This window comes from the organism of the source record quoted next, unplaced genomic scaffold, assembly GCF_019419815.1.
Source record: "Pyrus x bretschneideri cultivar Hongxiangsu unplaced genomic scaffold, Pyrus_bretschneideri_v1 Contig3, whole genome shotgun sequence".
NCBI lineage: Eukaryota > Viridiplantae > Streptophyta > Magnoliopsida > Rosales > Rosaceae > Pyrus > Pyrus x bretschneideri.
Window position 1 is genome coordinate 7,839,098 of NW_025999612.1, and position 25,485 is coordinate 7,864,582.

The 25,485-nt window shown below is 37.9% G+C and overlaps 1 pseudogene; it reads left to right on the top strand.

The window, feature by feature from the left end:
• The first annotated feature begins 1,884 nt into the window (after positions 1-1,884).
• Positions 1,885-11,976, top strand: LOC108866603 (annotated as a pseudogene).
• Positions 11,977-25,485: the final 13,509 nt, after the last annotated feature.

Here is a 25,485-nt window from a genome sequence, read left to right on the forward strand (position 1 = left end):
TTTCAGGTTCAAGTTCATCGTCACGTGGTTGGAAAATAGGTATGTACTATACGTATACGTGCATGTGATGAATATCAAATAATATACAAGTTACTTTGGATTTTTTGTATTTGTATGCTTTTCTGTGGTCGAATATTTCATGAAATCATAACTTAACGTAGGTATTTCGGTTGCTGTTTCTAGGACCACATTGCTAGTTGTTTGCATAGTATGCATAACAAGGAAAAGAATCGCAATGCTCTTTGACGAGTCGATATTATATTATATATTTTATCTTAATATTAGTTATAATTTATTGGTTATTTTGGTAGAATTTTAATACTTTGTTATGTATTTTCAATGTAGGACATTCGATTTCCTTTGGAGCAAAAAGTGATCAAACAGATGAATTTTGGAGTGATTCCAATTGGAGGATGTTCGTGAGTCTTTCAAGATGATTGTGTCAAAATTCCAGATTTTTCTACCAAGCCGTTTGACCGTGGCGATGAAATAAAGGCCCAGCGCGCAACTTTCTCAGATTGATGTTTATGGACGTTTTAGGTATTTTGGAGGTTAAGATGGCATATTTTGAGAAAGATTCATTCTGGGGATTTGTAGGGGACGTCTTCAGCTTTAAAAAAGAGACCTTTTAGGACCAAATCGGAGTTGATTTGGTCAGTCAAAAGTATGATTGTCTGAGAACTCCAAATTCTAGTTCAAATAGGAAACATTTTATTTTCTATTTTATCATTTAATTATGTTTCCTAGTTTTCTTCTAAGGCATTTTCAAGGTAGGATTTTATTTTCTAGTGGTATGAATAAGGCTTGTTAGCCATTAGGGTTCTCTACGCAACATTGGGGGGAGAACGTACGTGGAGAATTTAGCTAGGCTTTGACGCTTTGTATTTTCAAGGTGTTTTCCATCCTTTTTCTATCTTAATAATATTTTGTTTTATTTTTGTTAGTAACTAGTTTCGTTTGCTAGGGCGAGGCCACAAGCCTTAGCAAAAATATGTAGTTTCTTTTTAATTTTCTTATGAATTTATGCATGCAAGTTTTGGATTGTTAATCACAGTGCTTTAAACTATCTATTTGTCTTAGTGATTCGTGACCATTAGGATATTTAGAAAAGTAATTTGATGCAATTTTGGCGGAGGGCTGTCCCTAAAATTGGCGCTGGCTCCTTGTGGTTAACATGTGTAACTACTTAGGATGGACGACATGTCTTAGGAGTTACATGGTTTTTCAAAAGGTTTTCACAAAACTTAATGAGTCTTGCATGTTCACATTCGATCTGGACACCACGGACAAGTTGCATGTTAGATATACGTTTTATGCTGGGGGTTCCAAGTAGGGCATACTTTAGGAAAACCTAACCTTCAAAATATACATGTGTAATTCATAAGGAATAAGAAGAACTATGTAGGATTGTTAAGGGAACAGCGGAACCCTAGGCTTTTACAATTTGGTTTTCAAAACATTTTCTTTTGTTTTCTTTACTTTGTCAATTTATTTAATTGTTTTATTTTAAAATTCGTTTTTATTATATTAAATTCTAGAATCAACATTTTCCAAACTTTGTTTTCAATAATTAATTAAGAGTTGGTTTTAAACATAAATTATTCATTTAATCCCTGTGGAAAACGACCTTACTTGAGCTGCTATACTACGACAACCTTGTACTCTTGCAAGTATTTTTAAGTGTTTTTATCCCTACTTTTGCAAGTGATAAAATCTCTATCAAGAAATTGGCGCTGTTGCCGGGGATTGTTTTAAATAATTTATGTTTATCATATTCTTAATTGATTATTTGTGTATACAAATTTTAATTTTAATATTTTATTAATTTTTGTTTTTCTTGCATATTGCTCAAATTTGGGTTTTGACTTTGTGAATAGCGATGTAATGGCTTTTCTCATACATGAAGTTGTCGAACCCATGAAGGAGTCATTAGCTGCAAGGGATTGGTTTAGATTCTCACAAGAAAACACCTTGTTACAATTTGTTGATTATGGGAGCAATTCAACGATGGGCTGGGAACCACCACTACCAGGAGGACCACCTTTATGGGTTTCTTTCGTAAAACAGGGTTTTTATGGATTTAAACCTACAATTTGTGCCTTTTGTTGTTCGAATACCCATGAAATTTTGCAATACCCTGATAGGAAATATTTTCCAGACTATTTGAAGGAGCATATTAATATGAGGAACGAGTCACTTTGGCATTAGAATGATCCCACTTTTGATTACTACGCTCCAGATTTGAAAAAGCATCCTAGTTTTAGATGGGTAGGTACTCAGCAATCTTTTGAGCAGCCTGATATGCCACAAGATTCAAAGGAATGGTGTGTAATTCAAACACCCCAATATGCAACAAGTTACGAGTACATGCAGGAAAATGCCAGAATTGAAGAGCAGTCTGTCAGTTACTCATGCCCAATGGAGGAAAAAGTCCATGTTGATCCTGAAATTCCCACGGAACCATTTACTGCCCAAGTTTATATGCCGCACATACCACATCAAGAGGCTGCAATGCAACCCACAAAGTTGCAAGAAAGCTTTGAAACTACCAGCACACACGGAAAGCAAATTATAATTGCAGAAATAGAGTACAAGTCCATCAAGCAGGCTAAGGCATATGAGAAGAAGAAAACATTTTGTGGCAGCCAAATTCCTCGTAGACAAATTCGGCCAAAGCACAAATTGTGGGTATTAAATACAAGGTGAAAGTTAGCTCGTCAAAAACGTAATCCTCGTAGGACATGAATCTATTTCATTGCGAAGATTCATTCAAATATAAGGGTGTATACGAAGAATTCAACCAATGAATTCAAATGCACAAATCAAGTCAATCCTTACCTACTATTGCCCGATGATGCTATTAAAGATTGGTTGACTCTACAAGAACAAGTGACGTGATCATCAATTCCTTCATCAACGTTTAGCTATAGACGCTAACTAAAGTGCTAATTAGGAGGCAACCCAATTTTTCACACTCTTTTCTTTTTATTTTGTTTATTTTATTTTCCTGTTTTTATTCCTAATTACAAAAAAAAAAAAAAAAAATCAGAAAATTGAAAAAAAAAATTACAATTTTTAATTCTTGTTATTTTTCTTTACTTATCTCATTAGGTTTTTGATTTGTGATTGCAGGCTGCATTCGGTACTGATTCCGTTTAATCTCAACTACTTTGTGGATCCAAACATGCATTCAAACATCCATTCATCACAACAAAATTCATCATCACATTCATAAGAAATTAAGAATATTCATGGGAGTCAAATTCAACACAAATGCAAGCAAAGGATACAAAAGGAGCACATGATGAGGTCCAGGGATACTCATAGTGGGGATGCTGAGACGACCTCTATGCTAATGGACCCTTTTTCACTCTCTCACACTTCATTCCAAATATAATTACATTGAAGTTTGGGGGTGGGGATCCAAGCAGCACAGAGAAGAACATTCATCAGGACCATCCATATGCTTATATTTTTGCTCAATATACATCATCAGGAAACATGCACAACATCCACAAGTATCAGATTAGAGAATTTCGTCATATCAATGAGCCCATGCATTAAGTGCAAAATGGAGTTCATGCAACTTCTGGTCATGAAATCCGTAAGAAAAATGGAGGTATTTACCTTGGTGTGCGCTGGGACATTGATTCGACGGATTGGAGCTTCGTTTTGCAGCGACACGGAGATTTGGGAATAAATGACAGGAATCCAGCTATTGAGGCATGGCTGGTATTCGTTTTTCAGTTAAACAAATCCAGGACCATAGGAAGATTTTGGAATGATGAAGGAGTGCACTCATGGTGTTGGGCTTGAGGTCAGAAAAAGTTTTTAGAGGGAAACGGCAGCTGGGATTGGAAATGAAGAATGAAGTTGTTGAGTTGGCTTATAAGCTCCAGGTGTTAGGGTTTTCACACAAGTGTTCCTGCACGTGCAAGGCTCAGAGCCTCACCTTGTTCCTCCACGTGACGAGTTCAAATCCAGCCCGTAGCACTTTTGGGTTTTTATTTTTCAGCACCTTCTTTGATGCTTTCATGTCCCAGGTTCAACCCCAGGTGTGTCCACTTCCATTCCCTTTATTTTATTTGTTTTATTTTCGTTTTTTTTTATTTTGATTTTTTTTATTTTTTTCGTCTTTCTATTTCTAGTCATTTAAGGTGGTTATTTATTTTTATTTAGTTGTGTTAGTTTATTTTTGCTTTTCTTCTATTTTCCACACATTGAGGACAATGTGTGATTTAAGTTTGGGGGTGGGAATTAGAATTTTTAGGTTTTTAATTTTTGAGTCAATAAAATAAAACTTTCATTCTTTTTAAGTTAATATCCATAGTTCATTTTAAAAGTTAGAACAAATGGACATGGTGAAGGTTAATCCCACAGTAGTTACTTAGACACTAATTCATGAGTTATACTTTGAAAATTTGCACATTCACATCAACATGGTTGGTGGGGAGTGAGATTGAAACACTTACTTTTAGTCTAAGTTTAATTTTAATTTTTGTTCTAAGTAAAGCTAGTTCTTGTTATGAATAAAGTAATAATTGTTCCACCCGAGGTTTTGCCTAGTAAACGGGCCAGTCCTGCCTGATCAACAGTAATTCTCGTGTCAAACGGTAGAGTTTTGGCATGGGGTAGGGTGGTTAGTTGGTTTTGTAGCCTTTTCAGCTCGAGTTAATAAGTCTTTAGGGGTGTTCTACACCTAGTGCCCTAAAGCCTTTGTGGTTTGGGAGTCATTGACCTAAAGCTCGCTACATGAGTTGGATCGAAAGCTTAAGTGAACTGACATTGCATGACCACTACTGTTACTGAAAAAAAAAAAAAAAAAAAAAGAGAGAAGAAAATTCGAAAAAGAGAAAAAAAATATGTAAAGTTAGTACGTTTGGAATAAAGAAGGACAAGAAGTAAGAGTTTTAGTTGAGTCTCCTTAGCCATGTTGGTTCACTTTACACCAAAGGAAGTTCATGAATTCTTTTCTAATTGATTCTAAATGGCTTAGACTCTGTGGTGGGATTCGTTGGAACTTTTGGAAATATGTTTTAATTTTTAACGTTTTCTATAGATTGCAACTTGAAGATGAAAATTTTGTCTTAGTTGAGTTTTAATAAAGTTTATAGCTTGTTAGTTTTTATATTTGTTTTGCTTGAGGACAAGAAAAAAGCTAAAAGGGAAAAAATTGATGTTGAGGCCATTATAAAGAACTACGGATCACTTACTCCAAACCGGTATAGTTATTCAGATGTGAAGAAAATTAGAGTCTCTTTCAGAGATACAATAGGTAATGGAGGATATGGCACAGTATACAAAGGAAAACTACCCTAAGGTAACGGAGAAGAGTTTATCAATGAACTAGCTAGCATTGGTAGAACTTCCCATGTCAACGTAGTCACCCTTTTCGGACTTTGTTATGAAAGGGACAAAAAAGCTTTGATTTATGAATTCATGCTGAACAGATCTCTTGATAGTTTCATACATAAGCAAGGATATGATATTGAAAATTGTCACTTGGGGTGGAAGACATTATTAGAAATAGCGGTCAGTGTTATGTGAGGACTAGAGTATTTGCACTGTGGTTGCAACACGAGAATTTTGCATTTCGACATAAAGCCGCAAAACATTCTTAAGACTTTTTGCCCGAAAATCACTGATTTCGGTCTTGCAAAACTATGCAAAACCAAGGAGAGCATTGTGTCGATGTTGGGCACAAAAGGAACTGCAGGATACATCGCACTTGAAGTATTTAGTTGGAACTTTGGAGGAGTGTCTCACAAGTCAGATGTGTACATCTATGGAATGCTGGTTCTCAAAATGGTTGGAGCAAGAAAGAATTTGGATTTCGAAGTGTCTCATACGAGTGAAATGTTTCCCCATTACATTTTGTTTATACCATACTTGACCAATCTCAAAGCTACCAAGCACCGGTTAACTTCATACCTTCAAGGATCCACTGAGGGGTTTATGCTGAGACACCTCTGCAGAAGCACAAGAGTTTCCCTCTAACCAGGAGGTCAATTACAACACGACACATGTCAACTTTAGAATAAAGCTCATAGAGTCCCACATCGACTGGGGACAAAAGCTGAAGACTCTCTTCAACTATAAAAAAAGACCATTCTCCTACAATGAATCCTTAATGTCATTATTGTACTTAAACTAATAATTCGAACTCACTAGTGATGATTATGCATGAACCTATGTATTTGTGTAAACCCTTCACTATTAATGAGAACTCCTCTACTCTGTGGATGTACCCAAACTTAGGGTGAACCACGTACATCTTGTGTTTGCTTCCCTATCTTCATCGCTTTACATATTTATCTTTACTAGTGACTGGAGCAACCAAGCGAAGGTCACAAACTTGACACTTTATGTTGTTCCAAAGTCTTCACTGATTTTGTGCATCAACATTTGGCACCGTCTGTGGGAACGACACTTATCCCTAGTCTCTCCAGCTTTGTTAAGCTAGTTTCTATCATTCGTACACTCTCTTTTGATCATGCATCATTCTCCAACATGGGAAGTGAAGGATACCACAGCACGCAGAATGATACCCCTTCGTGCTTAGTGTGAGACAACGAATGAAGGAAAGAAAGAAGTTTGCTCTTCAGGCTAAGGTCGAATAGCTTAAGGCTTAGAACAACAAGATAACAATGAAGAATAAGATCCTCTAAGAGCAGTATGAGAAACTTTTCGAGTTGCTCCACAAGGTTTGGCAGACTTAATCTCACAAGCCTATTACCCTTGTCGATGGTAACCATTACCCGTGTCCCCCCCAACATAGAAGGTTATCAGTCTTCAACATGGATACTTCTAATGAGGAATGAACTACCCATCAATGTGTTGGTCAATGTGAGACTTCTCTCAACCCAACTGCTTCGACCCAAAGCATGAGAAGTGGAGAGAGGCACTTCCTCACAGAAGAAGTGGAATAATGGAATACTGTTTATCGCAACTGTCGAGACTTCTTGAGGCAGTGTCGAGAAAACCCTATCCACATAAGCTCAAGGATAAAAAAAACCCAAAGGTCATTGAAGGGCTCAATCCCCTACCACAATGTAGGCCAGCCTTCATTCCGGGAAAAGAAAGACAAACCTTGGAAAAACAAGAAGGTGTAGGAGACTCGGAGGATTTCCAATAGGTACGTCCTGGAAACGAGTATGGTGAATCCAGGGAAAGGCCACATGCCTTTGACCAAACTTCCCTACTTCCAAAGGATGAGGGAAACTTACAAAGAAGTGTTCTAATGGTGCCTGACTCCACTCAAGACCCCCTTATCTTGCAGTTCTTCGAAGAAGTGAACAGGTTGAAGGCTAAGTGTCAGGCCAAAATACCTAACTAGAATCAGCAAAGGCTAGACCTTCTAACAAGTAGGATCCTTTGCACCCCTCTACAAGGAAAAACTAAACATAAACTTGGCTTACAATCGTATACTGGGATGAAAGATCCAAATGAGCATATCCACGTCTTTGAATCTACCATGGCATATCGAAGACACAATGATGAAGAACGATGTCTTATATTCCCCTCAACTTTCTCTGGTGGAGCTCTCAATTTGTATTATCGTCTTTAACCTTGGCTCAACACATCTTTCAAGTTGATTGCTTACACTCCGCTGATAAGTTATACACTATTCGTCTGAAGTTAGAGGAGTCATTGTGTGAATATACTGGTCGTTTTAGTCACGAGTACTCTCATTGTGCTGAGGCAGATGATAAAACAACACTTAGAGCCTTCACGGTAAGCATGCATGAATGCTTTTTCAAGTACATGATCAATGTTAACACTTGGAAGACTTACTCTGAGGTGATGATACAAGCTTACAATTATGCATTTGCCGAGGCAATGACATACCAAGGGAACCCTCCTATGATTAACCCATACCAACAAGTAGGAATGAAAGTTAAGTTCTACTAAGTAAGAAGGTTTTGGCCTATTTAGACACCCATTACATCCTCTTTTACCTCACTTAGCTACTCACTAAGTCACCAAACGTATTCTTCTATTGGCAAGAGAAATGATTTTTACTCTCAACAAGCTCATTACAACAAGAAGGATGAAGGTTCATATCAAGACAACTAGGGGTGAAAGTACCTTTAACTATTATGACTATGGGGTCAAGCCTCACTCTTTCAAAATGAGGGACTAGGTGCTGAAGGAAATGCTTTTACAAGAAGACATATGCGTCACAAATGTTTTGACCTTTAACTATTTGAGATCTTTTGTAACACAAGCCATTCAACAAATATTTAATGAAGAGGGAATTCAAACAACTTCATCTGAGTCTTTTACATTCCTAGCATTGGAACACTTGGTCTATGTTGACCTACCTCTATACTCTAACTTAAAGCTTCAGCATGTGTATTTAACATAAAGTAAGTGAAACTAAGTGTTACAACCAACATGATTCACATATCCAAACAATGGATTTCTTCATCCATAGCAAAACATTCATAAGCATCACTCATGTCAATCAACATAAACTTCATACATTTCAACACATTCATACATAAGCCAACTGAGCTTCGAAGGGGTGTCAACATACAATTTGCCATTCAACACTTGCTACAATGTACCCCAGTAACTTGCCCTTATTCTCACCAACCAGGTGACGAAGGAACTTACCTTCGTATCACCAACTAAGTAATGAAGAGTTCAATCCATACTCTAATATCCTTCGACAACTTGCCACTTTGTCCACCAACCAGGTGATGAAGGTACTCATCTTTGTATCACCAACTAGGTGATAAAGAGTACAACTAGTACTCTAAGAAACAATTTTGAGTTTCGGCAACTTGCCATTCTTCTTATCAACCAGGTTAGGAAGGAACTCACCTTCGTATCACTAACCAGGTAATGAAGAGCACAACCAGTACTTTAATAAACAATGTTGAGATTCGGCAACTTGTCACTCTTCTTACCAACTAGGTGATGAAGGAACTCACCTTCTATCACCAACCAGGTGGTGAAAGATACAACTAGTACTTTAATAAACATTTTAGCCTCAACAACTCACCACTTTTCATGAAAAAACTCACATTCGTATCATCAACCAGATGGTGGAAGATACAACTAATACTTTAATAAACATTTTTGCCTCGGCAATTCATCACTCTTCTCACCAAACGGATGATGAAAGAACTTACCTTCTTTTCACCAACTAGGGAAGAACAGTACATCATGCACCTGTGGATTCTTAGCATTCGTAAGCAGTCGAAAATTTTCAAGCCTTACAACTCGAAAAAGGCATATACAAACTCAACAAAGCCTTCAACACTCTTGCTCAAGAGTGTGGAAGCAAAATCGTATTATATGGTTCAATAAACCTTCAACAGCTACAACACGTAGATTGTTTTCTACACTCTTGCTCAAAAGTGTGGAAGCATAATCGTATTATATGGTTTAATAAACCTCCTTCAACAGCTACAACACATAGATTGTCTTCTACACTCTTACGCAAGAGTGTGGAAGCAAAATTGTATTATATGGTTTAACAAACCTCAAACAACTACAACATGTAGAATGTCTTCCACACTCTTACTCAAGAGTGGGGAAACAAAACCTATTTATAGTGTTCCTCCGAACTTTCAACTACTACAACATGTAGATTGCATTCCACACTCTTGCTCAAAAGTGTGGAAGAAAAATCTATATATGTGGTCTCTTCCGCATCTTCTTGTTCCTAGTTTAGAAAAAAAAATTGCCAAAAAAAATAAAAATTCTGTAAAAAAATTTATGCCAAAAAAAATCCAAAATTAATTTGATAATTATTAATTAATTAATTGTTAATTATTATTTAATTATTAATTATGACATGTGGAGAAGGCCAACAAAGCTTCAACACATAAGAGAAAACTACAACATGTAAATTGCATTCCACACTCTTGCTTAAGAGTGTGGAAGAAAAATCAATTTATGGAGTCCTATAAAAGGCTTCCCACACTTTGAAGGGAGGAAGTTTCCCACACCCTTGAAGGGAGGGAGCTTCCCACACTTTGATGGGAGGAAGCTTCCCACATTTTGAAAGGTTGAGCTTCCCACACCCTTGAAAGGAGGGTAGCTTCCCACATTTTGAAGGAAGGAAGTTTCCCACACTTTGAAGGGAGGAAGCTTCCCACTCCCTTGAAGGGAGAGAGCTTCCCACACCCAAGGGAGTAAGCTTCCCACACCCAAGAAGGGATGGAGCTTCCCACATTTTGAGGGAATAAAGCTTCCCACACTTTGAAGGGAGGAAGCTTCCCACACCCTTGAAAGAAGAGAGCTTCCCACATTTTGAGGGAAGGAAGCTTCCCACACTTTGAAGGGAGGAAACTTCCCACACCCTTGAAGGGAGAAAGCTTCCCACACCCTTGAAAGGAAAAAGCCTTCACACACTTTGAGAGAGGAAGCCTCCCACACCTTGAAAGGAGGAAGCTTCACACTTTGCCTAACTATAAAAAATTCAAAAAGCCTTCCACACTCTTGCTCAAGAGTGTGGAAGCAAAATTTATTTATGTGGTGGTTCAAAAAAACTTCAACCAAAAAGCTTCACCAACAAAGCTTCAACCAAAAAGCTTCACCAACAAAGCTTCAACCAAAAAGGCTTCACCTATAAAGCTTCAACCAAAAAGCTTCACCTACAAAGTTTTAACAAAAAAGCTTCACCTACAAAGCTTCAACCAAAAAGTTTCACCTACAAAGCTTCAACCACTCAAGCTATGTTCCCAAAGGAAAAAAACTTTAACCACTCAAGCTATATGCCTAAAGGAAAAAGCTTCAAAAATTCAAGGTATGTACACAAAGGAAAAAGTTTCAACCACATTTTCTTTTCTCACCAAAAAGAAAGAAGGAATTGGGCTTAAGAAAAAATATATATACTTGGGCTACTTTCAAAAAAAAAAAAAAAAAAAAAAAAAAACAAAACAAAACAAAAGAAGAAGAAGAAGAAGAAAAGGAGGAGAGAATTTTTGAAGTCTTTTTTCTAATGACTCAAGAATATCAAGCCACCTCCTTCTGCTATCCTCTTCACTTGGAAACTTGGGGGACTCCCACTATATGCTACTACACTTCGGTACTTAGAAGTTTCGTGATTACTTAGCAACTTAGATTTTTCAAGTCCCAAACTGAGAAGCTAACCTCACTCGGAAACTTAGGTGAGCATTATTTGTACCATACTTGACCAATCCTGAAACTACCAAGCACCGGTCAACTTCATACATTTAAGGATCCACTGAGGGGTTCATAATGAGGCACCCCTGCCGAAGCACAAGAGTTGTCCTCCAACCAAGAGGCCAATCACAGCACGACACATGTCAATGTCAGAATAAAGCTCATAGAGTCCCACATCGACCGAGACAAAAGCTTGAGACTCTCCTTAACTATAAAAAAAGACCATTCTCCTACAGTGAATCCCTAATGTCATTATTATACTTAACTAGTCATTAGAACTCAGTAATGATGATTATGCTTAAACCTATGTATTTGTGTAAACCCTTCACTATTAATGAGAACTCCTCTACTCCGTGGACATAGCCAAATTTAGGATGAACCACGTACATCTTGTGTTTGCTTCCCTATCTCTATCTCTTTACATATTTATCCTTACTAGTGACCGGAGCAACCGAACAAAGGTCACAAACTTGACAATTTACATTGTTCCAAAGTCTTCATTGATTTTGTGCATCAACACATTTAGATTGTTCCAAAGTCTTCATTGATTTTGTGCATCAACACATTTATAAAGTTCTCGAGCTAAAGAACAATGAGAACATTTTTAGGGCTATTAGTGAGGAGGAAAATGAAATAGCAAGAAAGATAGTGTTAATAAGTATGTGGTGCATTCAGACCATTCCATCTGATCAGCCATCGATGAGCAAAGTGGTGGAGATGTTGGAAGGACCCTTTCAATCATTGCAAATTGCACCCAAGCCTTTCTTGTTTTCTCCTACAACAATTGCTAAAAACTCTATGAGTACATCCCAACTGTTTGATGAAACAAGCTAGGGCAACTAGTTTTGTTAGCAGCTCTCTGGTAATTAGGAATTCCAGTTGAATTGTAAGAAAAGTTTGCTTTGTGAAATGAAAATTGTTTTCTTGAATCCTATAGAAATTATGAAAAATGTCTTCGTCTACACATTAAAAAATCAATGTCAGAAAAATGTCTTTGTTTGCTTCCTTTATTTGGTTGAATTGTTTTCTCATCATATATGTCATCACATTCTAAGAGCCAAAAGTTTATCCCAATTCGGAATGTCCACGTGTCCATCCGAATCGTGATGTGTTGGCCGACACCCAAAGGGTGACGAAGTCATAAAGTAAGGTTGATGTGTAAAAGTGAGGATAAATTTAAACTTTAAATAAATAAATCAGAGTCAACAGCGTGATTGGGTGGTAACCCTTATTACAAAACGTGGAGTTCAAAGCATTATGCAGAAAGATAAAAGTTGTCACATCCGTAAAGGATGATTAATTAATACATAAGCAACCTACTTTGACCGAAGAAGAGTCAGTTACTTCCATTGAAACCTCATACTCCCACGAGCTCAATCTTTACGTCCTGAGGGGCGAAAAATAAGGGTGAGTGGGCCTAGAAAATAAAGTGTTCTGAAACCTTTTTGAAAACGTGTAACTCCTCGCTGTAAAATAAGTATATGATTTCCCAAAGTAATAATATAATAATAGGTAGTAGGGAACCCTGCAACATAATTAAGTTAAAGGATATAGGGTGCTACTACGAAATGTCACATCAACAACTCAAAACACTGTCATAAAATCAGTCATGAAAATTATTAAAAATCACGGCTATGAAATTCACTGCTTATTATCTATATAGGCGCACAAGTCATATAGAAAATAGTTGCATGAACAAGTTGGGTGTAGGTTTTACGTTCTAGTACTACATCACGTGAAGTTGGCGCTATGCGTATCACATACAAGCCCAAACAACAAACTTGGGGACAAGCTGACACCTAACTCTAAATCTAAAGCAAATGTAAATAGTGCATGTGAACATACACATGAAGCTAGTCCTTGGCCCAGGATAGTACAAGTAACTAATAAACACCGTGCACACATGTAACAACGAGCATATATAATGAATAAAGATGTCATGCCACACTTTATACTCGCAGTTAATAAAAATATAAAGTGTAGAAAATCTAATAAGTAGATAAACATGGCATGTCACATCAATTATGTAAAGAAACAATTATGCAAAAAATCACACACACACACACATACATATTTAAAATCAAAAGGCCCACTCACTGATATATCGTAGCTACCCAACCTATTTTTCCCACCGTACTCCACTCTTATATGGGAAATTACTATACTAATTTTGTTGTAGTTTTTCGCCGGATTTTCTAGGGAAAATTCAAATGCTTCGTTCAAAGCCATTTCAACCCAAATTTTGCCCATAATATATCAAAACGAAGCTTAGGACGAGAGGAATAAGATTATACCTATTTCAAGGCCAAAAGTTGTCAGAGGTTGTCGGAAAATGACCTAAAAGTGATGGCCCGAGTTGGAGGTCTCCATTTTCGTCGGTTTCGAAGTGGATTTGGGTATGCAAGCTCAAACCAGTGGCCTAAGGGTTGTGGGAAGTCATCATACACCTTTAAACTCAACCACATCAACAAGGTTTCTTTGGGTTTAGCTTGGAAAAACCTACTACTCGCTAGAAAACAGGTGGGTTAGGAAATCATCTATGCATTCACCAAAACATGCATGCACGCATGAAACCTTGTTAGAACTTGAAGAAAACCTTGAGAAAGAAAGTCAAAGCTTACTAAGATAGAAGTAGTTTGGTTCGTCGGTTCCGTCGAGATACATAACGAAAAGTTCATATTTTTCCCAAGCTAGCCACAACCACAAGGTTTTGGATAAGTTGCCACAAGATGGAAAATATGAACAACTTTTTCTTTAACACAGAAAGCATGTAAAGGGTTTAGGGTTTAGCATGATACTATATATAAGAAACTGTTGTAGTCCTATTGGATTAGGAATATGATTATGTAAATTCTAGTGTATATATGAGTATCTTGTATATTCCTATTAGGAGTTGATTACGTATTAAGAGATGTGATCCTAAAAGGGTAAGGATTCTACCTATCCTACTACTATAAATAAAGGCATAATGGGGTGATACAAGACACACCTCAGAATTAAATATCTCTCTTTTCTCTTGTTGCCACCTACCCCTCTCTCTCTGTCCTTTATACAGTTAAGTTAAATAGGCCTACAACACGTTATCAGCACACTCTTGACAGAAACTAAGGAACTGAAGGATCGTAGGAGGAGGTTATCTTCTACAAATTCAAAGGCTTGCAATTGTTTTCTACCAATCAGGTTCTTCTAAAATAAATTAAGATATTTGAAAAAACCTTGAAGCATGAAAACATTCCCCATGATGCATGAACCCCCCATATTTATATTTTCCTTCCAATTATATATATCGTATATATGTTCATATATTTTGTCAATATATATAATTGTACGCATATATGCTATGTGGAATTGTGAGTTAAAGAATTGAAATTAATTTAGAAGCAATTAGCGTTTTTAACCCTAGAATTCAAAAACAAAAAAAAACAAAAATTTGAGATTTTTGCGGCATCGCCGTAGCATCACCATACTGGCCTGAAGCTTAGCCGTGTGGCAACAGACATTGGGACGACGTTGCTCCGATGTCCTGGACCTTGAGCGTAGCCCTCTGGCTTGCTGCCTCTCTCAAACTCAACCATGCCTCGGCCTGGGTTAGCTGCCACACGGGCTTGCAATCCTGGTCCAAACTCAACCCAAACCCATATTCCAGAAGCATGCTGGGCCTATCCATAACACGGGCCTGAAGCCCTGGCCTGTCTGCAGCAGCTTTCTTGGCTTGCTGGACTGGTTCTTATGTCTGGTTTGGTACTGAAGTGCTTTTATAAAAAGTGGGTATTTAAAAAAGCTAAGCTCAAAAAGTTGTTTGTTAAACACTTAGAAATAGCTTATTTTCACAATAAGCTTTGAAAAAAAGCTGAAGTAGCATAAATGTTGAATTATATGTTGATGTTGGATTATGATTTCTTGTTAAACGTTGGATTATATGTTTAAGATAAAGTTTATAAATATTTTTCTTTTAAATATAAAGTATATTTACTAATTCACCATTATTTGTTAAGAAAATTAAATTAATGCCACATCTAGTATTATACTTTTTTTGATCATTTCATACAATCACAGCTGTTTTACATAAAAGTTTACCAAACATTATAATATTGCCTTTTTTTTTCAAAAGCACTTTTACAAAAAAGTTTACCAAACACTCTGCTGCTTTATTTCACATCTGCTTATTTTCACAGCACAGCAAAAACGGTTTTTTTTTTCAAAGCATAGTAATACCAAACCAGCCCTTAGTCTCGGCCCACGCTAACAACTTTTCTACTGGGCTTAGCCTTAGCCACGGCCCGCAATACCATCAGCCAGCCCATGGGGCTGGGCTTGTCCCTGCAGCTTACACCTGAAACCCAGCTGCAGCAGGGGTTTCTTTGCACACCTGTATCTGACGTGGCCCACGAAATGCCAGCATTTACATGATTTAGGCTATTCCTAGCAGCTACGCGAGCCCATTAAACCTTATGGGCCTTGTCCTACTCACGACACCCATGCCCATCGTGTTTAGGCTATGGTTTTTCAAATCCAATGCTAATTTTTACATTCTAAATAATTTTAACCTGCATGTTATAATTATTTTTGTTTCTCTAATCGACCTTGAATGGTCTCAATCTATTGAATTAATTAAAGTGACCAACAGTCCACTAATGTGACAATTAATCCAAAATTATTGGCCTGAAACTCACTTTTTGGCAATTAACGATTCAATAAATTATATCATCTCTTTAAACTGTTGACTATCTTTCGATGTCCCGAAGCACACACATTTGGGTTCTTGAAGCAATCCACAAATCCACTACACTTTATTGTATTTTGTGTTCTTGCAGATACCTCTATATATGAACTAAACGTTCATAACTAAATCAAACCTGTAGTTTTGAATTTAGTGCCTTTGAAACCCGAAGTTTTCATTCAAAACTTACCACATGAAACCTGTAGCTTTCATGCATAAATTAAACCAATACATGTCAATAAAATCATAATGTTCTACAATGTACGTCTATGGCTTTCCATATGACTAACCACATTTTGTTGTACCCTCTATTTATGGACATGTCGAACTTGAACAAGCTCGATTTCACTGCTTTGGAAGTCTTCAGAAGAAACTACCTAAAGTGGGTTCAAAACTTGAAGCTCCATCTTACTATAAAAAGTTTTAGAGCTACCATCAAGGAGCCAACCGACGATGCACTCTTTGATGAAGCTCAAAAGGCTCCTACCTTGATCTTCATTCGAAGACACATCCATGATGCACTGTAGACCGAGTAACTCGCAGAGGAGGATCCCCGTACCCTCTGGCTAGCTTTAGCGAATCGCTTTGATCACCAGAAAAACATCTTCTTGCCTGAAGCAAGACACGACTAGTAGCATTTACGCTTCCAAGACTTTAAGTCTATAAATGAATACAACTCTGAAGTTTGCAGAATTCGATCACTGTTTAAGTTCTATAACGAGGATTTAATCGAACAGGATCTCTTGAAGAATACCTATTCGACCTTCAATGCCACCAATATTGTCCTGCAACAACAATATAAGGCACAAAAGTTTACCAAATTTATGGATTTGATATCTGTTTTACTTCTCGCTGAAAAGCAAAATCAGCTTTTGATGAAGAATTATCAAGCTCGACCTCCTGGCTCGCACGCTGCGCCTAAAGCACACGCAATAGCTTCTAGCAGCCATAACTGACTGAAATCCCGTTGTGGTCGTGGGAAAAAATGGCAAGCCCTACCACGGGCCTAAGTTCCACCAAACAGAGGCCTATCCAAGGGAGGAAACTTGACCCAGAAGCGTCAACCCCTTGCCCCGAAAGCCCTAAACTTCAGGAACAAGGGAAAAGCTACCATTCGATCGGATTTCACTTAACTTGACAGGTGCTACCGCTGTGGATCAAGAGATCATTGGTCACGCGTATGCTGAGCTACCCCCAAGGCCATTGCCAAGTATCATTCATGTTGCGAGTCCAACTTTGCGCATGTAACAATCCCCAAAACTGGTATTATAACTCTAGAGGTTTCAAATTTTCAGGAGGCATCCGCTCCTATGGAAGAATAAATTTTAGACATATTTTTGGGGTGTTATACCCCTAGTGGCTGAACCCACTAGGAGTGGTCGAACACCTCTATTTTCCAATTTTATGGTTTAATTTTCGGACAATTTTTCTAGGTCTTTGGAATTATTTGTTTGGTTTGATTTGTTTTGAACTTTGGATATTATTTTATGGATATTATTTCTCGAATTGATTAATTGAATGAATGGAATTATATTTATGCATGTAACCGATTCGATTAATTTATTTCTAGGTATAACTAGTTAGGAAGTTAGTTGTCTGGTTGATAGTGCAACTACGCACACCATATTGTGTGAGAAACACTATTTTACTAACTTCGTACCTAAGAATGCACCTCTGACAACCCTCTCAGGTCCATCCAACCTGATAGAAGGATACGGAAAGACCCGTATAATGTTATCCAATAGTACTGAATTAACCATTAAAGAATGCTACTGAGTTTTAGAGACATTTGAGATAATCAATATCATGTTTCTGAATTTCTTTGTATCACTTCTTATGAATATGGCCGGAAGCATATTCACGAGAAGTTGGAACATCTCTAGAGTAGGTTGTACATAACAACCATTCGAGTCATCGAGACACACCATGTGGCCGACCCTATGCTTAGGTTCTAAGACACTCTTCTGCTTTGGCAGGATCGAATGGGACACCCTAGACGAGATATGATGCGCTGTATCCTCAAAGCATCTTATGGGCATCACTTGAAATCTTATCCTCCCAGCCTAGGGAAGTTGAACATTCAACCCTCAGTTACAAAGATTATTCACGACCCCCTAAATTTCTTCAAAGGATTAAAGAGGATATTTGTAGACATATACAACTAATGTGCGGACCATTTAGATACTTTATGGTGTTGGTTGATGCATCGACACGATGGTCATATGTCTGTTTATTGTCCACATGCAATGTTGCATTTGTGAAACTTCTAGCACAAATTATTAAGCTTAGGGCTCACCACCCTAATTATCCGATCAAGTTGATTAAACTGGATAATGCTGGAGAATTTACGTCACAGACCTTTGACGATTATTGCATGTTTGTTGGGATAGAAGTTAAACATCATGTACCCCATGTTCACACCCAAAACAGCCTGGCACACCTCAGTCTGAAACTGAAGTGCGATGCATTCTAAATCTTCAAAGCATTGCTCAAAACATGCCGGATGCTTTTACTGATCTAGCAAAGATAACGAGATCACATATACCTACTGCAAACGCACATGTAAGGATGAACGTACTGATCGTATGCTATAACACCACCTTGAAAGGCCGAACCGTCTTCGAGGGTGGGGCAGCCGTACCTTCTACACGACAAGGTACAATGACGGCTAGCCAATCATCTGCTCCTACCTTGAAGCGTGGCAGGCCTCTTGTGTCACATCCCGGCCCGAGCCCCCACCACAACCCGGGCCCGCTCCATCATCGTAGCACGATATTGTTCGCTTTGGGCCCCGACCACACCCTCATGATTTTGTTTCTGGGAACTCACACGAGAACTTCCTAGTGGGTCACCCATAATGGGAGTGCTCTCGCGCGCTACTCGCTTAACATCGAAGTTCCTACGGAACTCGAAGCCAATGAGCTCCTAAAAGGCCTCGTGCTAGGTAGGGATGAGAATATACATATAAGGATCACTCCCCTGGGCGATGTGGGATCTTAGAGGTGGTAGATTTTCTGGGGGTCCTAAATTCCAAAGACAAGGGGATGCTAGTAGAGGAAAGGCTCTGTTGTGCCACAAATGTAACAATAGACATTTTAGGGAGTATAGGCAGGGACAGCAGTGGATGATTACTAGTGGACAGTGCATTTGGTGAAAGTTTTGTGGAGAAATCACTCGGTGGAAAATGCTACTTAGGAGACAGAAGACCGGATGAGAGAAATGTTTCCACGCTTGTTTTATGATTACTAGTGGTTTGTATTTATTGTGTGAATTTCGAGGAAGAAATTTTCTTATGGGGGGTAGATTGTGACAACCCGTCCTGAAACATAATCTTTTATCTTTGCTAGCATGGAATGACGATTTTGTCCTTGGACGATTGTGGGTGTCGTGGGTGATATGTTTTGGTTGTGGTCCAATTCCTAACTTTCCTATACTTTTGGAACTACTTAGGACTTAGGTTTTATTTTCTTTTGTTTTTGTTGGCTGTCATCTGGACCACACACACCCATACCTTTACCCGTTGACCTTCTCTCTCTCTCCTTCCCTTTCGGATTCCTTTCCATTTCGGTACAATTATACGGAAAACTTCTCAAACCACTTGAGCATTCACGGATCAAGGTTTTGGAAGCCATCTTCGTGTTCCTTGTGAGCTTAGGAACACATCTATACCATTTTTAGAACGTGAACCTTCGAAAACCCGAGAACCCAAAAATCCCATATTTTGAGCATTGTTCATGTGATTATGATCGTGGAATTTTCAAGGAATTTTGAGGTCCTAAGCAGCTTTAGAACATCTTCACGAAGCTCGAGGAAGAAAGTTGGAGTGTTTTAGACGTCGAGAAGCTTAGTTTTGGAGAGTTGAAGTGGTGGCCGGATTATCATGGGTTTTTCCGGTGAGATCCCTTTGGATTTAGGTCCTAAAAGTGGTAAGATTTTGTTCTACTCATTGTAAGCTTTATTTTGGCACAAATTTCATGGATTTTGGTTAAGAATTAAGAAACATATGAAGTTTTAAAGTTTTTCCAGAAACCGACGAAAATTCAAGTTGCAGATGGCGGCGTTGACGGCGGTGACCGGTGAGACTCGCCGGAGAAGGAAACGAATATTCCGTCAAAGTTAACGGAATATTCTAACGGCATTAGGTAACGCTGTTAATTTCTATTAGGGTTTTAACAGAATATTCCTAACGGCAGTTAAGTTTCCATCAGGGTTGGCGGCGCGTGGGGGCGCGTCTAGCCGTGTCTTGGCCAGTGTGTGGCGGCAGGTGGGTGGTCGGAAAATTTTCTAAAAATATGGGGATATTTGTGGTGTTGAGTAGATCACGTTGGTATATTCAAACACCTCATTTGAGCAATGTATGAGAAGTTATTAGCTAGTTTCGTTTATGTGCTTTAAATTAATGTTTATATAGTTACTTCGCATATAGGTGAGATCTATCCTCAGGACGAGCGCAGCCAATCGAGGCTTGGGGGCTACGACCCTTCCACATACCAGTGAGTGGGCTTTTGGTTTTCCTTATATACCTATATACTTGAGATTTTTCCCAGAAAATCGATTTAAATGAAATTATGTTTTAAATGCCATGTCTATTGATTTATGCTAAGACTATGAATTTGTATGATATGTGCATATTGTGATTTGATGCGGTGGACGCTCAGGTAAGTACTAAGTGAGTTGTAGACTGTTTATGTGAATTGATGATTATGTGAGATGCGTTGAGAGCTCATAAACCTACACCCCCGGTGTTAGTGCTCCCGCCCTTGGTTAGGGCAAAGTCCTTCACGTGATGTTCACCAACCGTACCATATGTTCACCTTGGATCCAAGTTATGTGCACAGTCCTGTCGTACGGACCACTATAGGTGGTTCCGCCTCGTAAGTGACCAGTGATTATTTGCACAGTCTTCACGTGATCGTAGCACTTGAGTGTATTTATTTAAACCAAATCCTGTCGTACAGACCACTTTAGGTGGTTCCGACTCGTGTGCATGTATATTTGATGAGATGTGGATTTGAGTCGTACAGGTCACGTTAGGTGACTCCGGCTAGATGGATGAGCTCTAGATTCAGCCATATAGGTCACGTTAGGTGACTCCAGCTGACATATCATTTGCATTTATTTATATCACCTGTCTTACATATTTTATTGTTGTGATATTCGACATGGTATATTTGTGAATTTTGTTATTCTGAGCATGGTTGTGGTATCGATATATATATATATATATATATATATATATATATTCTATTTTTTGGGAAATTATATAGGTTTTATGGCGAGAGGTTACTATCTTTGGTAATTGAAATGGTTTTGAAAAGCTTTGTTTTTGCCCACTCACACTTTCTGTTTTGTACCCCTCCATGTTCTAGTTAGGAGTGCTTTTTGGTGGCTTGCGAGGAATCCACGGTAGTTTTGACAGATTATCACTTGTAGGTTTACCTTTGGTGTTGTATAATTAGTAATCGTCATGCTGAACTGCACTTAGGCTACTTATGCTCTGGTTCTGAATTCACACTTATTTTGTCTTGCCCTTATCTTATCTAGTGCTCTAATTAGTTGGGTTTTTATTTATTCGCATTTCTTATATTAATATTGCTTCTGCACTGTGCACATGGCTACGTCACTTTCACGTGACGACCAGCACGCCCTGATTTTGGTCGGGGTGTGTCATCCTGGTTCAAAAGATTTACAATCCCAGAAGAGGAAAACGACACAAACTAGTGACTCGAGTCTGAGTCCGATCATTGCTTACTCATCTGTTCTAACACATAGGGCTATTCTAGATTACGATGATGTTTTAGATGAGACATGCTGACCCCCCGAGAATCGTGAGATTTCGATCCATTACACAGTATTGGATGAGGTTTGGAATCAGAATGAGCTGATTGTCGATGATGCATTTGTGTATACCTTTGCTTCCGACATCATGCTTAGCAATGACATTGAACCATAATCCGTTGATGAATGTTAACGTAGAACAGATTGGTCAAACTAGAAACAAGCAATCCAAGTCGAACTCGATTCACTCACGAAAGGAAAGGTGTTCGAGCCTGTATCTTCTACTTTACCACATGTGAAGCCTATGGGCTACAAGTGGGTTTTCATGAGGAAACATAATGAGAAAAATGAAATAGTGCAATACAAAGCACGCCTCATAGTGCAAGGCTTCCCTCAACGCCTTGGAATTAATTACGAGGAGATGTATTCTCCCGTAATTGACGTCATAACGTTCTGCTACCTTATCAGTTTGATAGTTTCCGAAAAACTGAATATGCAGCTTATGGACTTGGTAACCACATATCTCTGTGAGGATCTAGATACGGAAATGTACATGAAAGTTCCAAAAAGACTTCCATTGACTGGTTCAAATAGTTCTAGACCACGAAACACTTTCACGATTAGATTGAGGAGGTCACTCTACGGATTGAAGCAATTTGGGTGAATGTTGTATAACCGTTTAAGTGAGTATTTGACAAGTCAGGGTTCTGTGAACAATGAACTATGTCCATAAGTGTTTATTAAGAAGTCATATTCCAGAATTACAATCTTTATAGTTTATGTTGACGACATGAACCTCATTGGAACTCCTACAGAGCATGAGGAAATTGCCACACACTTGAAATCAGAATTTGAGATGAAAGATCTTTGGAAAACTTGATATTGTCTCGGCTCGAAAATTGAGCATTGTTCGGATGGAATCCTAGTACATCAATTGAACTACACCCAGAAGGTATTACGAGGTTTTAATTAGGATAAAGCGAAGCCTTCAAGTACTCATATGGTTATTCGAACTCTAGATGCTAAACGAGATCCCTTCCGTCCAAAGGAGGATGAGGAAGAGATTTTGGAGCTTGAAGTTCCATACCTAAATGCAATTAGTGCTTTATTATACTTGGCTCAATACCCTAGACCCGACATCTCATTCGCTGTTAATCTTTTTGGCTAGATACAGCAATGCACCTACACGCAGACACTAGAATGGTGTTAAAAAATATTTTCCGCTACCTCAAAGGTACAATGGATTTAGGCTTGTTTTACACCCATGAATCCTCAAGAGGAACCGCTGTCCCCCTCGATCCTCAGGTTGATTCCTATCTCGTTGGTTACGCAGATGCTGGTTATCTGTCTGACCTATATCAGGCACGTTCTCAAACGGGCTATGTCTTTACCGTTGAAGACACCGCTATATCTTGGAGCTCTACTAAATAAACGCTAGTTGTGACGTCTTCGAACCATGTTGAGATTCTCACCCTACATGAAGCCTCGCAAGAATTGTTTTAGCTTAAAGCTATTGTGGAACATATACGAAGCACTAGTGGTCTTTCTTCCGTCGTTAACCTTCCTACGACGATCTTTGAAGACAATGCAGTATGTATTGAGCAATTAAAGAAGGGATACATCAAGGGAGACAACACCAAGCACATAGCGCTGAAGTTATTTTATTCTCACCAGCAACAACAATATCAGAACATTGAAGTCAAGCAAATCTGTTCCCAGGACAACATGGCTGATCTTTTCACGAAGTCATTACCCAACTCTACTTTTCAAAAGCTTGTCCAAGGAATCGGTATGTGTAAATTATCTGAATTGAATTGCTTGTAGTTTTATTTGTAAGTTATGTTTAACTCAGGGGGAGTATCCTGAAGCATACACACTTGATCTTGATGTACTCTTTTTCCTACAATTAGGAGCATTTTTCCCACTGGGTTTTTGGTACCTAACGTGGTTGTAACGAGGCACTCATCCTGGGATGATTATACTCCATTGAGTTCACTATTTTCGTCCTGTTTGACATTTGTTTAAGACATTCTACATACTTCTCACTTTTCTCCTTAGTCTATGTGTTTTCCCCATGCCTTGGGCTTTACCATAGCAAGGTTTTGTGAGTTTTACTACTAATGCATACTTACTTACTTGTGTTTGAGACTCGTGTTCACCCATTATGCCGACGACTTAATCAACTGTTCTACCTCATCTGCTGAAGATCTGATGCAACATTTTGTTTGAGTATTTACAAACTCAAGGAGGAGTGTTGCAGTCCTATTGGATTAGGAATGTGATTGTGTAAATCCTATTGTAACTAGGAGTATCTTGTATATTCCTATTAGGAGTTGATTACTTATTAAGAGATGTAATCCTAAAAAAGTAAGGATTATATCTATTTTACTACTATAAATAAAGACATATTGGGAAGACACACCTCATAATTAAATCTCTCTCTTCTCTCTTGTTGTCGCCGGCCCCTCTCCCTCTCTGTTCTTTATACAGTTCAGTCAAATAAGCCTATAACAGAAACATGTTTCCTTATGATTCTATTCAATAAAGTACACCAACTAGCTAGTCTAGTGATACTTTTCTTCTTAATTTTGGAAGAGGTACGTAATCCGATCTCCCTCATCCATGGTAGATCTGGCTTGAGTTTGACTGCGCCATTGATACCCACGACAGTAGTTTATGTGGAAGAACTAAAAAAGTTTCCTTAAACAATTTCCTTAAACAATTTTTAATTTGATTAATTTTTCGTATGTATGACTTTAAAATGATTATTATGATTCAGATGAATTTTACTACATGTGTTTGGTCAGTTTTGCTGAATATTCATTTATTACAATTGGGTGGGCACATGAATTTTATGGAATGAGGATCCTCTAATTGTGTCCGTTCATCGTATATCGTGCGATCAAAAATTATTTTAAATATTTTTATTTAAAATTGAACATAAATAGTACCTAATAAAAATTGGCCGCACGATATACGATGAACGAACACGATTGGAGAATCCCCAGAATCCTCACAAAGAGGATCCTCATTCAATTTTATGGACAATAAATTGGATGACCTACGGGAAGCTTCCATATCAATTATCAACACCCAAGAGGCCACCTAACCTGAAAATCTTTTAATTATATATTATTAGGAACTGTTATTAGCACTACAAAAATATTAATCTACACTTCTCATAAGTGTATTTTTCTTTCTAATTGTAGAAAGTTTGAAGTGCCAATAACAGTTCCTTATCATTAATTCATTGAATGATTCTAGGTCCTAAACTTGAAAAGTGGTCCTAAACCCACAACCATGTAAAAAAAGAGACCAAAAAATTAAACAGAATTTACAAATAAAATGATATGTCACTAACAAGAAATAAGTACGTTAATCAACCCTTAGTAACAATTCAATCATCAACATCAACATCCACATCCACATCATTTAGTTTATAAAATTTAGTTTAAAATTTGATCTTCCAAGCATTACCCATTTAGAATTTTCTCACCTTGTAAACCCAACAGTCACGGAAAGAAATTAAAGAATCCTATTTCAAATTTGCTCTTTGTTAACCTAAAAGTCAGCCTAATTATTCTAGAGTTTTTTTTATTTGGAAAATATGATATTATCTACACTAAGGAGTAGGGGATGGGCTTAGCCTCATAATGAACAAGCAATAATGTAATTCAAATTCGCTTTTGGCGAAAATCGAACTTAACCTCTCACTTAAAAGTGAAGAGGAATACAACTAGACTATAGTATTAAGTGGTTATTCTGAAGTATTTTAAACTTTGAAATGTCAAATAGAAAAGTTAACAGAGTTATCTCTCAATAAGTTAGAAGACATATGTCAAAAT